The 14418-nt window shown below is 45.2% G+C and overlaps 1 protein-coding gene across 5 annotated transcripts in view; it reads right to left on the bottom strand.

The window, feature by feature from the left end:
• Positions 1-14418, bottom strand: part of PPP4R3B (protein phosphatase 4 regulatory subunit 3B) — a 2189617-nt gene that overhangs the window by 1958551 nt on the left and 216648 nt on the right. The window lies entirely within an intron of this gene.

Genomic DNA, 14418 nt, shown 5'->3' with positions numbered 1-14418 from the left:
GACGTCGTGGTCTGGGCCTAGGTATGGGATACAGTAGGAATGGAAATCCTTATGAGGTATTTGCTTCCCACAAGAAATACAGTTATTAACTTTTACTGACATTGGTCTGAGACAAGAAAAAGTTTCCCCAATGGGGTACTTAGCTTTGTAGAAGACTTTGGTTCTGGATTCGGAATGAAAATCTCAGGAGACGGCCGACTGGCACTTGCGAACTGCTTTTGCTTCGGGCACCGCGCGGCAAGAAAGACAGAAGAAAATGGCGTCAGCTGCATCTTGTATATCCCTGTCGCACTGACGTCAGGGTGGAGGCGACAGCGACCAAGACTTTGGAATTCAGGCCGACTGGGGAACCGCCTGACTGCAGGATAACCCAAGTGTAATGACTGCAGCAGTGTAACACGATGATCATCCATGATGTTTCTGCTTAAGTCTGCCAGAGTATTTTTCTTTCCTGGCAGGAATTGTGCTTGCAGATGAATTCGATAAGTCAGTGCTGTATTCCACAAAGTCATGGCTTGTCTGCAGAGGGGGTAGGAGTGTGTGCCCCCTTGCTTGTTTATGTATCACATAACTGTGGTATTGTCCGTCTTTAGTAAAAGTTGTCCTGGATGCAGAAGGTCCTTGAAAGCTGTCAGGGCATTTTGTACAGCTAGCATCTCTTTTTGATTGATGTGAAGATGCATTTGGTCTGCGGCCCACTTGCCCTGAATACATTTTCCCTCCATATGTGCTCACCAGGCGTAATCCGATGCATCTGTTGTTAGTGTCTGCCTGGCTGTGGGTAAAGTGAAAGGCTGTCCCTTGTTGTGGTGACATGCCTGTGCCCACCATAGAAACTCCTGTTGTAGGCAGGGAATAAGTGGTATTATTGCTTCCAAACTGTGACAGTGTTGAGTCAAAACACTTTTTAGATACCATTGTAACTTCCTCATATGCAGTCTGGCATATGGTATTAGTAAGTATGCAGGACGCCATGAACCCCAAGGCCTGCAGAATTTTTCTTGCAGGGAGTTGGGTTTTTGTTGCCATCAACTGAAAGAACTGAGTCAGGTGTCTTTGCTTGTCTGGCGTGAGATAAGCCATCTAGGCAGTTGTATTTAACCTTGCACCCAGGAATATTATCTCTTGTGAGGGCACTAGTTTTGACCTTTTTGTTTATAGTGTATCCTAGGCCCATAAGTAATCTTTTTACAAACGCCAGATGATTTTGTAGACTGTCTTTGCTCTCTGCTTGAATAAGGCAGGCGTCCAAGTAGGGATATATTTGAATTCCTTTTTGTCTGCAAAATGCAATTACTGGAGCCAGGCATTTTGTAAAGACCCTGAGCGCAGTAGATAAGCCAAAGGGCAGTGCAGAGAATTGGTAATGCATTGTGCCAGCTATGAATCTGAGGTATCTTCTGCAATTGTGTCTGATTGGGACATGCAGGTATGCCTCTTTGAGGTCCAAAGTAACAAGCCAAGCCCTTCTTGCCCAGCATGGGAAGAAGTTGCTGTAGAGTCAACATTTTGAATTTCGGAACATCCAGGTAAGTATTTAGAATAGATAGGTCCAGTATGGGTCTCCAAGCTTTGTCCTTTCTGGGGACCAAGAAAAGTCTTGAGTAAAATCCTTGTCCTCGTTCCTGTTGCGGCACGTTTTGAATAGCTCTCATGTCCATGAGGGCTGTAATTCGTTTTTGTGCCTCTGCCCATTGATTTTGTGGCAGGTCTGGCATTCCTTTTGGCCTTGGTATAGTGTGAAAGTGGTACCTGTAACATTGAGACACAATATTCAGTACCCATTTGTCTTGGGTGATTATATGCCAATTTTGTGTAAAAAGTGCTAGTTTTCCCCCTAAGGGAGCTTCCAAAAGTTAAGTGCTTGGCATTTGGAAGGGGAAGTCATTGGGACTGTTTCCTATAAGATTGTGACTTGTCTTCTCCTCCTTTTGGGGTTGAAGCACCCCACTGTCGTGGTCTGTAAGAGCCTTGGGGCCGAGATCTGGCTCTTGGGCACCTGTATCTGCCTCTTTGTGGTCTGTCTAACAATGGAAAGGACCAATTTTTTGAAGGCCAATTTCTACTAAATCTAGGTGGCTGTACCTGTAAGAAATATTTCACTGTTTGCATAGATTTTGCTTTATCCTCCATTTTCTTTAATACCTCTTCTGCTTAATACCAAATAAGATATCATGCTGTAAAGGAGCATCCAATAATTTTGCCTTAACATGGTCAGGTAAACTTTGTTCTTTTAACCAAGCATGCCTTCGAATCACAGATCCTGTAACTGCGGCTCTACAAGACGCCTCTAATGAATCAAAACCACATTGCAGAGTATGTTTTCCCACTTGTTCAGCTGCATGCAATAAATCCTGCATTTCCTTATAATCAAGACCTTCTACGTTTGTAAGCATTTTCTGTTTTAACAGAGACATTAAATATTGTTGGTATTTAAGCATGTGCAACTGGCAATTTAAAGCCCTTACTGCTAAAGTTGCAGAAGTGTAAACTTTCTTCCCCCATCTATCCAATGCTCTAGAATCCCTGTCAGAGGGGACTGGATTTTTAGCAGTGGAATCTTTTACCCCTTTGGGACCCTGGGAAATGGTTTCTGGGTCAGCAGCAGGGTTTTTATAAAGAAATTTGCGAGAGTCAGGGAGTCTGTAGTACCTGTCTGGCTTGACTGGTGCTGGGGGCAAAGAATCAGGGGTTAAACTAGATTCTGAGAACACATCATCCACAATATCTAACACAGGCGGAATAGCAAGGGGCCTGTGCTGAGGCAATAAAAGAAAATCTCTGTGCCTTTTCTAGGATTCTGAATAATCCTGGCTCACCCAATGGAAATGCTCCCTCAGGGTATGTAAAGTTTCCCCAAAAGAGTAATCCTCAGGAGGAGAGGCTGAAGGAATGGATTCTTCAGCATCAGAGTCCTCATAGGGGGGCATAGAGTATCCGTGGTCTGAAGAGGAGTCAGTGGAAATGGAAACCTGATCAGAAGAATCATAATCTGTATCCTGCCTAGGCCTTTTATCAGCAGGGGAATGGGAACCCCTGATCAGAGTAATTAGGTCTTCGGCCATTTTAAGCATCTGTTTCTTAGGCATGGAGGACTGTCCAGGAGAATGCTGTACTTGTTTCTTTGTCTTTAATGGTGTTTCAGACTTGGTTGTTGTTTTGAAGGTAAGCTGTGAAGGTCTGAAAAAACCTTCAGAAGCCGGTGCCTGCTCAGCGGCTCCGGACTAATCTGAGGGATTAGTTTCCGTAGGCCCAATACCTTGAGTTTCCAGAGGCCTACTTGTCTCCACGTGGGAGTCGGAGGCGAGCTGAGGCTCTGAGGTAGCGGGTGTCAGGGGCTGCGAAAGCGCCTCACTGAGAACCGGCGACTGGCCTAGAAGAGGCTTCGTCGTCGGTTTTGGACCTCAGATGCCTGTCCTTATCCTCGTCTTTGCGTCTTTTGTGAATTCCGGTCGTAGGTAGTTGTATAATTGAACCTTCGGCCAAAGTAATGCAAAGCAAAATCAAACCGACGTTTAATAGTGCGTTTTGTTAAATCTAGCACAAAACCGACAACTAGTGACGTCGTGGTCAGGGCCTAGGCATGGAATACAGTAAGAATGAAAATCCTTATGAGGTATTTGCTTCCCACAAGAAATACAATTATTAACTTTTACTGACATCGGACTGAGGCGAGAAAAAGTTTCCGCAACAGGGTACTTAGCTTTACTGAAGACTTCGGTTCTGAAATTTGAATTCGAAAATCTCAGGATTCGGCCGACCGGCACTTGCAAACTGCTTTTGCTTCGGGCACCGAGCAGCAAGAAAGACTGAAGAAAATTTTCGTCGGTTGCATCTTATATACCCCCTGAAGCACTGACGTCACGGAAGAAGTGACAGCAACCGACGCCGGTCCAAGACTTTGGAACTCTGGCTGACTGTGGGTCGCCTGCCAGCAGGATAACCCAAGTGTAATGACTGCAACAGTGAAACACGATGAACATCTGCATTACACCCTCTTTTTAGTGCAGGCTTCCACAGTTGCAATGAAGTTTGAGCTTGCTTAAGTGGGAAAAGTTTTGTTTTTTGTCCTGCACTACACAACTGTTTTAAGTCACTCTGTGAGGCATTCTTACTATTTTAAAATGTATGCCTTGGCAAGTTAAGTTCTAAAAAGCCCTAAATACCATGGTTTCAGAAAGAAAAGCTTTCCCTCCCCCCCAAAATAACAGTCTGCTCTCTGCACTAATAAGCAGTGCACTGCACCCTAGATTCAGCCTGGCTCCTATACAGACTTCAGAAACAATGCATACAAATCTACATTAAGGTTTTTGTAAAGGACTTTATGAGAGTCCTGCATCTTGCAGGAACAAGGCCTCTTAAGGTGGTGGTTAGGGATCTAGCTCCTGGGAAGCAGAATTAGAAATACCCTGGAAAGCTTCCTGGACAGGGGAAACAGTTACTGATTTGGATGGGTCAAGTCCCAGCAAGTCCATAGGTCTTTCCTGGGAGGATCAGGCCTCAGTGTGCTTGCCACTGAAAAATACACTTTCATAAAGACAAGGGTATCTCCAAAGGGGAGGTTCTTTTGGGGGAGGGGTGAGTCAAAGATCAGAGTATTCTCACTGTGCTGCAGGACAGGGGGAGGACATCTGTGTCTTATAATCCAGGTCTTCCTCAGAATCAGCACCAGAGTCCCTCAGAGAAGGCTGTCCCCCCCCATTCTTTTTTGAGAAGTTTAGACTTCAGACAAAGAGCACTGTGTTGAGTCAGCTTTCCAGCTAGCTCTGCAGGAAATTAGTTGTGTATTTAACTTTCTATAATTGTAGATACTCTAGTAGAAAGTACAGTTTTGTACCTACCATAAATGTAGATGTCCGAACAGGATAGCATCTGCAGTCCTAACAAATGGGTTGTCCTGTCGTCAGGCAGCCCTTCGGTCGGCCGGATTCCAAAGTCTGGGTCTGGCCTCGGCTGGTGTCGCACTTCACCCGACGTCATCTCTGCTGGTCTTCGGGTATAAAGGCATCAGCCGACGCCATTTTCCTCAGTGTTTCTTGCCCCAGATGCCAGTTGCCCTCTTGGAAAACTAAATTTTGGGTAAATGCCAATGTTTCCAAAAAAATAGTAGGCAAACACAAAAAATAAGCATGTATGTACATATATACAAACAAATACACCATAAGAGATCCCCCCCCCTAGCTAGCTATAAGGAGGGTAAATACCCTAGGAGTACCACAGAGGGGAAGGAGGGTGGGTAATCCTGACTGCAGATGCTATCCTGTTCGGACATCCACATTTATGGTAGGTACAAAACTGTACTATGTCCTTCAAGGATGCATCTGCAGTCCTAACAAATGGGTAGAATACCACAGCCAAACTAGGGGAGGAGGAAGAAGAATTATGGTGTAGTTAGGATCCCTTGCAATACAGCAGTGGCAAACCCTGCTCGGGATCTAGAGTATAGAGGTAAGTTGTAATGCTTGGCAAATGTATGCACGGAGGTCCAAGTAGCCGCCTCAATAATGTCCTTGGTAGCCACTCCTCGTAAGAAAGCTGTGGTAGTGGCTGTAGCCCTTGTAGAGTGAGGTCTTATGTTCTGTGGAATTTGCTTTCCATGGTAGGAGTAACAGAATCTTATGCAATTTCCTATCCACTTGGAGATTGTCTGTTTGGAAATTGCTTTTCCTTCTCTTCCTGTTGCATAAGCTACTAGAAGCTGGTCAGTTTTTCTATTGCCCTTGGTTCTGTCCAGGTAGTAGCGCAACTGTCTATGTACATCCAAGGTATGCAGCAGTCTTTCCCCCCTGTTCTGTGGATTGGGAAAGAAGGTAGGTAGGTGGATTGCCTGGTTTAGAGACACTCTGGATACCACCTTAGGCATAAAAGTAGGATTAGTTCTCATGGACACTCTATCTTGATGGAAGATTAGGAAGGGTTGTACTGCCATTAAGGCCTGTAGTTCCGAAACCCTTCTTGCTGAAGTAATTGCCAGTAGGAAAGCAGTTTTCCAGGATAGGTGTTGAAGATCTGCTGTTGCTGCTGGTTCAAATGGAGGGAGTGTCAATTTTTCTACCACAAAGTTCAAGTCCCATGCTGGTAATGGTGGTTTCCTAGGAGGTTTTACATTCTTGATTTCTCTGAGGAACTGCCTGAGTAGAGGATGTGAGAAGACAGGGGGATCGAAACTGTATTCTGCAGAAATAGCTGATGCATGTATCTTGATGGAGGAATAGGACAGGCCAGTATGGAGAAGCTCTGCCAAGTACTCCAGGATGTTAGCAATATCTATCTTTGACGCATCTTTTCCTCTTTCAGTACTCCAAATGACAAACCTTTTCCATTTTCCTGCATAGTTCCTTCTTGTTGAAGGTCTGCGGGCCTCAAGGATAATGTCTTTAACCCTTTGGGATAAATCTGGGTTAGTTGCTGTTATGTAATGTTCCAGGCAGTCAGTTGCAGAGTTTTTAGGTTTGGATGCATGATGTTGTAGTCGTTCTGAGTTAACATCAAAAGCATCAGGGGTAGTGTCCACGTTCTCCCCCGAGACATGCTCCTCAGCAATGGATACCAGTGTTGTCTTGGCCAATTTGGAGCTATCAGAATTATCCTTGGACGTTCCTCTTTGATTTTCAGTAGTACCTTGTTAATCAAAGAGGTGGGAATGCATATGCTGTCAGGCCTTTCCAACTGAAGGATAGAGTCCACCTTCCATGCAAGTGGGTGGTATGTCCTTGTGCAGAATTTCTTGAGCTGGTGATTGAGTGGGGATGCGAATAGGTCTATTTGTGGCATTCCCCATTTCTTTGTGATGGCCTTGAAGATGTCCGGGTGTAGCATCCATTCGTGAGCATTCAGAGGTAGTTCTGCTTAACATGTCTGCTAGGATGTTTTCTTTTCCCGGTACAAATATTGCCTGTAACTGGATGTTGTAGCTCAGAGCCATATTCCATAGGTCCAGAGTCATTCGGCATAGGGGGTATGAATGAGTGCCTCCCTGTTTGTTGATGTACCACATGACTGTGGTGTTGTCTGTCCTTATCATTAAATGGCCTTCTTTGAGGAATGGTCTGAAATTCTGGATTGCTAGTTTTACTGCCAGCATTTCTTTTTGATTTATGTGCAGGTGCAGCTGGACTGGAGTCCATAATCCTTGTATGCATTTGTCCAGCATGTGTGCCCCCCAACCTAGGTCTGAGGCGTCCGTTGTGATGGTTTGGCTTGCTTGAAAGTTGTGGAAGAGCAAGCCTGGGTTTGACTGGCATGCTTGAGCCCACCATAGGAACTCTTGTTTCAGGCATGGGATTAGTGGTATTTCGGTTTCTAAGCTGTGCCTGTGTTGAGACCATAAATTCTTTAGGTACCACTGTAGCTTTCTCATATGTAGTCTGGCATGGGGGACCAGGATTATGCAGGATGCCATGAAGCCCAAGGCCTGCAGTACTTTCCTTGCTGTTAGTTTGTTCTGCTTTGTTAATGCCAAGTAGTAAAGAGGGAGTTGTTCTTGTTTTTCTGCAGTTAGGAATGCCATCTGTTTTACCGTGTCCAATTCTGCACCCAAGAATGTTCTTGTTTGGGATGGTATCAGTCTTGACTTTTTTAAATTGACTGTGTATCCCAGGGCTTGTAGTAAGCAAATGACTCTTTGTAAGTCTTTTGTCAGCTTGCTTTTGTTGTCCGCTTGTATCAGGCAGTCGTCCAGGTATGGATAAATTTGGATTCCCTGTAGCCTGCAATGAGCGATTACTGATGCCAGGCATTTTGTGAATACTCTGGGCGCAGTAGATAAGCCAAAGGGCAATGCTGAGAATTGATAATGCTCTGATCCTGCAAGAAATCTGAGGTATCTTCTGCAATTTGGTCGTATGGGGACGTGCAGGTATGCCTCCTTGAGATCTAGAGTTACCAGCCAACACTCCTTGCCCAGCATGGGAAGAAGTTGCTGTAGGGTCAGCATTTTGAATTTTGGAACAATGATGAATTTGTTTAAGGCGGACAGGTCGAGAATAGGTCTCCAACTTTTTTCTTTTCTTGGTACTAGGAAGAGTCTGGAGTAGAATCCTTTGCCCTGTTCTGTAGGTGGTACCCTTTCCACAGCTCTCATCTCTGTTAATTGAGCTATCTGTTTTAGAGCTTCTGTTTTTTGATTTGGAGGTAGGTTTGGCATTCCTCTTTTTACTGGTAAGGTGTGGAAATGAAACCTGTAGCCTTGGTCTATAGTTTGTAAAATCCACTTGTCTCTTGTGATATAGTGCCAATTTTTTGAAAATAAGGCTAACTTTCCGCCTAAGGGTGCTGCTATTTGTTCCCTGGTAGGCGGTGTCACAGCCAAGTCACTGTGATTGTCATGTTGCAGTGGCAGTGGTTGTGTCTGTGCCTCGTTGGTTATTGCCTTGCCACTGGCGTCCTCTGTAGGCACCTCCTCTGGATTGATTTCTGCCTCTGGAACGTCTATTCCTGCCTCTCTGAGATTTAGAGGAGTCTGGAAAGGACCAATTTTTGGAAGGCCAGTTCCTGCTAAACCTTGGGGGCTGAACCTGTAAGAAATCTTTAACTGTTTGTACAGATTTTGCCTTCTCTTCCATTTTCTTCATTACTTGCTGGGCAGGAGAACCAAATAGACTGACCTTATCCATAGGAGCATCTAATAGCTTTGCTTTAACATGATCCGGCAAGACCTGTTCTTTCAACCATGCATGCCTTCTTATAACTGTGCCAGTCATGGCTGATCTAAATGAAGCCTCCAGTGCATCATAGCCACATTTTAAAGAATGGTTACTAACCTGCTGAATGTTATTCACCATTTCTAAAACATATTTCTTATCTAAGGAATCATCAGAGGACAGTTTCTTAGTTAACTGATCAAGCATAAACTCTTGGTATTGGATCATATGAAACTGACAGTTCAAAGCTCTAGCTGAGAGAGTAGCAGAGGTGTAAACTTTTTTACCCCATCTCTCCAAGGACCTGGATTCCCTTTCAGAAGGGAGAGGGTTTTTGCTGAGGTCGGCTACTGCCTTAGGCCCCTGGGAGATAGTCTCAGGATCTGCAAGGGGAGCCTTGTATAGGTGGTGATGAGTGTCCGGTACCCTGTAAAACCTATCGAGCTTGGCAGGGGCTGGAGGTAAAGTATCAGGGGCAGTGCAAACATCATTAAATGCATCATCCACAACAGGAAGAACTGGAGGTATAGCTAAGGGCCTATGTTGCGGTAAATGTAGAAAGGTCCTAAGCCTTTTTCTTGAATCAGAGAAATCTTGTCCCTGCCATTGGAATTGTTCTCTCATGGCATGTAAGGTTTCCCCAAAGGAAAATTCCTCTGGTGGAGAGGCAGAAGGAATAGATTCTTCAGCATCGGAATCTTCATAAGTAGAAAAAGGAGCCTCTGGATGGTCTGTATTGTCTGAATCATCAGAAGAATCATCTGAGGACACTGGCTCAGGGGGCTCTGCTCTAGGTCTCTTTTCTGGAGGCTGAGAGGCCCTGTCTGGGTGAGATTGGGATCCCCTTATTAAAGAGATGAGATCCTCTGCCAGAGTAAGCATTTGAGAACTGGAACTGGGCCTGTGTGAGGGGGCTTAACAGGCACAGATTTAGCAGATTTGGCTGCTTTAGTCCTGGCAAAGGCCTTTATAGACATGGCTGCAGGAGGCCTAGCAGCACCACGTGCTGGGGTAGAGACATCCAAAGGGATGGTGTCCGATAATTCTAGAGGAACCACATTAATAGGCAAAACTTCAGAGGCCGATTCAACTAGGGTAGCAGGAGCCTCAGTAGTAGTCATGGATTCGCTGAAGATTGACCCGTTTGCTCGGTTTCGGCCGAAACCGAGACACTCGCGGTTTGCTTAACCGTGGTTTGGCCGAAACCGCGGACCGCGAGTGTCGGTCTTTTTCTTTGCGTTTCTTAACAATTTGAGAAGTCGGAGGATCCGGCGGCATAATGTACGCAAAATCTGAGCCGAAAAACTGTTCAGCAAACTCCGACCGACGCCTAAGCGTTCGTCGGTTGAAGGAAGCACAGGCTAAACAGGCTGCTACGTCGTGGTCTGGGCCTAAACAAGGTAAGCAGTAAGAGTGGAAATCTTTATGAGGTATTCGTTTCCCACAAGTTAAACAGTTATTCACTTTTTCTGACATCGGCTGAGGCAAGAAAGAGTCCCCAACGGGGTACTTAGCTTTTTAGAAGTCTTCGAAGTAGTCGTAATCTCTGGATCTGACCGACCGGCACTTGCGAACAGCTTCTGCTTCGGGCGCCACGCGGCAAGAAAGACTGAGGAAAATGGCGTCGGCTGATGCCTTTATACCCGAAGACCAGCAGAGATGACGTCGGGTGAAGTGCGACACCAGCCGAGGCCAGACCCAGACTTTGGAATCCGGCCGACCGAAGGGCTGCCTGACAACAGGACAACCCATTTGTTAGGACTGCAGATGCATCCTTGAAGGACATCAATGTTACAGTACTGAGTCTTGGGACTTCCTGCAGTGCAGCAATCCATGGCCAGCCCTAATACCGCAGCCTTTCATCATCTCTCAGTCAGCAATCCCTGAGTGGGTTTAATCCAATCTTAGCTGGGAAAAGGGCCTAGGGACCGTTGATCCAACAAGTGGCAATTCTAGCTAGTAACAGGACATTGGTATAAAGATGCTAAAGTCCCAGTCCTCTAATGATGGGCGACAACAGAGATCTGGAAGTTTTGTGGAACTTCCCATGGCACTTGCTTTTCAGCAGCAAGGATGTCTTCCTTGACTACCACCAAAGTAGTCTCCTTGTTACTTCCTCCCGTTATATAATAATCTGTATTCTGGAGCATTTGTTTTGAGTTGTTTTGTTCTGTCCAAAAAGATCTGCAAGGAACTAATGGCATGGCAGCTTCTGAGGGTGCATCACCATATCCCTCAGCTGTAACAGGCCCAAGGGCTGTGAGCTGGTGGCATACTCCACAGAGTTAATAAAAAGAAGTTATGTACTCACCATAACGTTCCATGTGAGTTGTGTATCTCGTCTTCATTCATCACTGATGTCCGACACAGCCAACTAGCAAGCTCAAAGTTCTCCAGTAGCTCGAGACCCCACCCCTTATCCCACAATGCACTGCTGGAATTACCTCAGATCTTGTTTGCTGCGTACCATATAGAAGTACAATAATTAATCTGCCTAGGAATGAATACACATTAAAAAACCAGGATGAAGACAGTCTCCAGGTCAACTGTCAGCCAGGAGGGGGAAGGAGGGAGGGACGTGAGAATGAAGGCGAGATGGAAAAACTCACATGGAATGTTATGGTGATGTATGTGAAGTTGTTCAATCTCGCCGTTCATTCATCACTGATGGGTAGCGTCCCTAGCACCCTGATCTTGGGTGGCTCATGGAAGTACACTCTTCAGAACCGCAGACCCAAATGAAGCCCTGTCCCCTGGAGGCCTTATCCACTTTGTAATGAGTTATAAAAGTGTGAGATTTAGACCATGTGGCAGCGCTGCACAGATGTTGTCCAAAGGTAATTTGGCTTGAAAGGCTGAAGAGGTAGAAACTGCTCTGGTTGAATGAGCCTTTACCTTACTAAACAAGGGCATATTACTTATTTATTTATTGACATTTATTAACCGGGTTTGTCCAACTGGGCTTGTGGTCCATTTTCAGTGGAGACCCGAGGAGAAAAGCTCCAGTAATACATTTTAAAACAAGTACAATTTTAAACAATATTGATATAATAGCAGTTATAGCAAAATAATTCACATATGTTGGGTTACATGCATAAAGTTAAAGTTGCATTACAAAGAAGCTAAGTAACAATTGTACACTGACATAGTTCAATAGGTCAACAAACATTTTTTGTTTTTATAAAATTCTGCAAATGCATAGTAGACACACTGGAGAGAGAGGGGTAATGAGGTACTAAGTATGGTCCTTTTGAGGGTACATAAAGGGAAGGAACACTAGGTACGGTCATGGCAAAGGCAGGTTCTGGAATTATGACAAGCATATGTGTAGGTGATGCAATCCGAGAGCCAGTTAGACAGGGGTGTTTTAGCAACTGGTTTACCTTTCCTGGCCTCAGAAAAAGACGCAAAGAGCTGATCTGATTTCCTAATGTCTTTTGTTCTGTCCAAATAAAATCTAAGTTGTCTATGAGCATCGAGTTTATGCAACATATATTCCAATTTGTTGGTATGATTAGGGAAGAAAATGGGCAACTCAATGACTTGACTAATGTTAATCTCAGAACATACTTTGGGCAAAAAGGATGGATTTGTCCTGAGAGATACTCTGTCAGCATGGAACACCATATAAGGGGGCTTGATGGATAGGGCTTGGAGCTCTGACACTCTACGGGCTGAAGTGAAGGCTACTAAGAAGATAGTTTTCCATGACAGAAATTTTAGTTCACAAGATGATGCAGGCTCAAAAGAAGGAAGAATGATGCGAGATAGCATAAAATTCAAATTCCAGGGGGAATAAGGTGTCTTCACTCGAGGCCTTATGTGAAAGGAACCTTTTAGAAAAGCCTTAGACGATTGGTGAGCCATAATATTCAAACCATCAATTCCTACATGGAAATTAGATATAGCAGCTAACTGCACTCGCACCGTAGCAGCCGCTGCTCCTCTGTTGAAGATTTCTGTCAAGAATTGTAAGCTAGAAGACAATGGCGCTTGATAAGGGTCAATGTTGTGGGAAAAAGCCCAAAAGGAAAACCTCTTCCACTTACTACGATACAATTTTCTAGTGGAAGGTTTATGGGAAGTCAGCAAAATCTGACTAGTGTTATGGGAAAGATTATAGAACCTGGTTATGCGGGAATTGGAGCAGCCAAGCGGTTAGCTTCAGTGTCTGCAAGGATGGATGAAGATGGATGTATCAACAAGTCCGGAACCGGGTCCAGGATCCATGGATCTTCCAGAATGTGATGGTAAAGAAACGGAAACCAAATCTGCCGAGGCCAATGAGGGGCTATAAGGATGATCGTCCGTCCCAGTGACTTTGCTTTCTGTAAGAATTTGGGTATCAGGGGAATTGGTGGAAATGCGTAGAGTAGACACAAGGGCCAATCGTGGACAAGAGCATCCCTCGGGGAGTGACCTGGCGTGGGAATCAGGGCAAAATAGCTTCTGCATTTGTTGTTGATGTGACTGGCAAACAGATCGCAGGAAGGCTGGCCCCAACTGTGGAAGATTCTGTCCGCAATCTCTTGTTTGAGGGACCATTCGTGGGGCAATAAGATTGCTCTGCTCAGTCTGTCCGCTATGTCGTTGGATTTGCCTGGGATGTGCGTTGCCAACAGAAAGCGCTGGGATTACAGTGCCCACTGCCATACTCTGAGGGCTTCTCGGCAAAGGGGATAAGACTTGGTCCCACCTTGTTTGTTCAGATACCAGACCACTGACATGTCTGTCTGTACTGCAACTGTCCCTAGAAGAAGAGAGTCCTGAAAGTATTGCAAAGCTAGAAGTACTGCTCTCATCTCCAGGACAATGATATGCAGATGTGATTTTTTGATCTGTCCATGTGCCTTAGGCAGTCTTTCCCTGAAAAAGACCCCCCCCCCACCCTATCAGGGAAGCGTCCGTGGTCACAGTGGCAACTGGAGGGGGGAGCATAAAAGGACGTCCTACTGTGACATGAAGAGACGTCAACCACCACTGAAGATCCTTCTTGCAGGAATCCTTCTTGCAGGAATTCGTTATCAGGATCATGTGACTCACTGGAAGTTCTTGGTAAGACCATTGCGTGAATAGAAGCCATTGAAGGATTCTCATATGCATCCTTGCTAACGGGATTGCTAAAATAGCTGCCACCATCAATCCTAGAACTGTCAATACCTCTGCAGCTGGTGCTCTGTTCTTTGATATCAGGGACATGATGTGTTGGCAAAGAATAGAAATTCTTTTTGGTGGAAGGCGAAGAGCGGTGGTTGCCATGTCTAGTTCTATCCCTATAAAAACAATATGCTGCAATGGCAACAAGGCAGACTTTTCGAAGTTGACTGTAATGCCTAGCTGATCGCAGTGTGTCAGAGTAGCCTCTCTCGCTTGAAGAAGTTGATGCCTGGTGGTGGAGGTAAGGAGCCAATCGTCTAGATACAGAAACACCTGGAATCCTAGATGCCTCAGGTGAGCAGTGACTATTGCCATACACTTGGTGAACACTCTAGGGGCTGTAGTGAGACCAAAGGGAAGAGCTCGGAATTGATGACTGGCTCCCAGCTGGAAACCAAGGTGATCTCTGGATGATCTGGCCGTTTTTATGTGGTAATACGCATCCTTGAGATCGATCAAGCACATCCAGTTGTCCTTCCCCAGAAACGGGAGTATGGACTATAGCGTGACCATTCGGAACTTCTCTCTTCACAAATTGGTTGAGTCTGCTGAGATCCAAAATGGGTTTCCAGTCCCCGTTTTCTTTGGAACCAAAAAGAACCTTGAGTAAATTCCAAAT

This window comes from Protopterus annectens, chromosome 1.part2 (assembly GCF_019279795.1).
Source record: "Protopterus annectens isolate FY-2018-M chromosome 1.part2, PAN1.0, whole genome shotgun sequence".
Lineage (NCBI taxonomy): Eukaryota > Metazoa > Chordata > Ceratodontiformes > Protopteridae > Protopterus > Protopterus annectens.
Note: the sequence above shows the minus strand (reverse complement) of the source record. Positions and strands in the feature narration are given on the sequence as shown.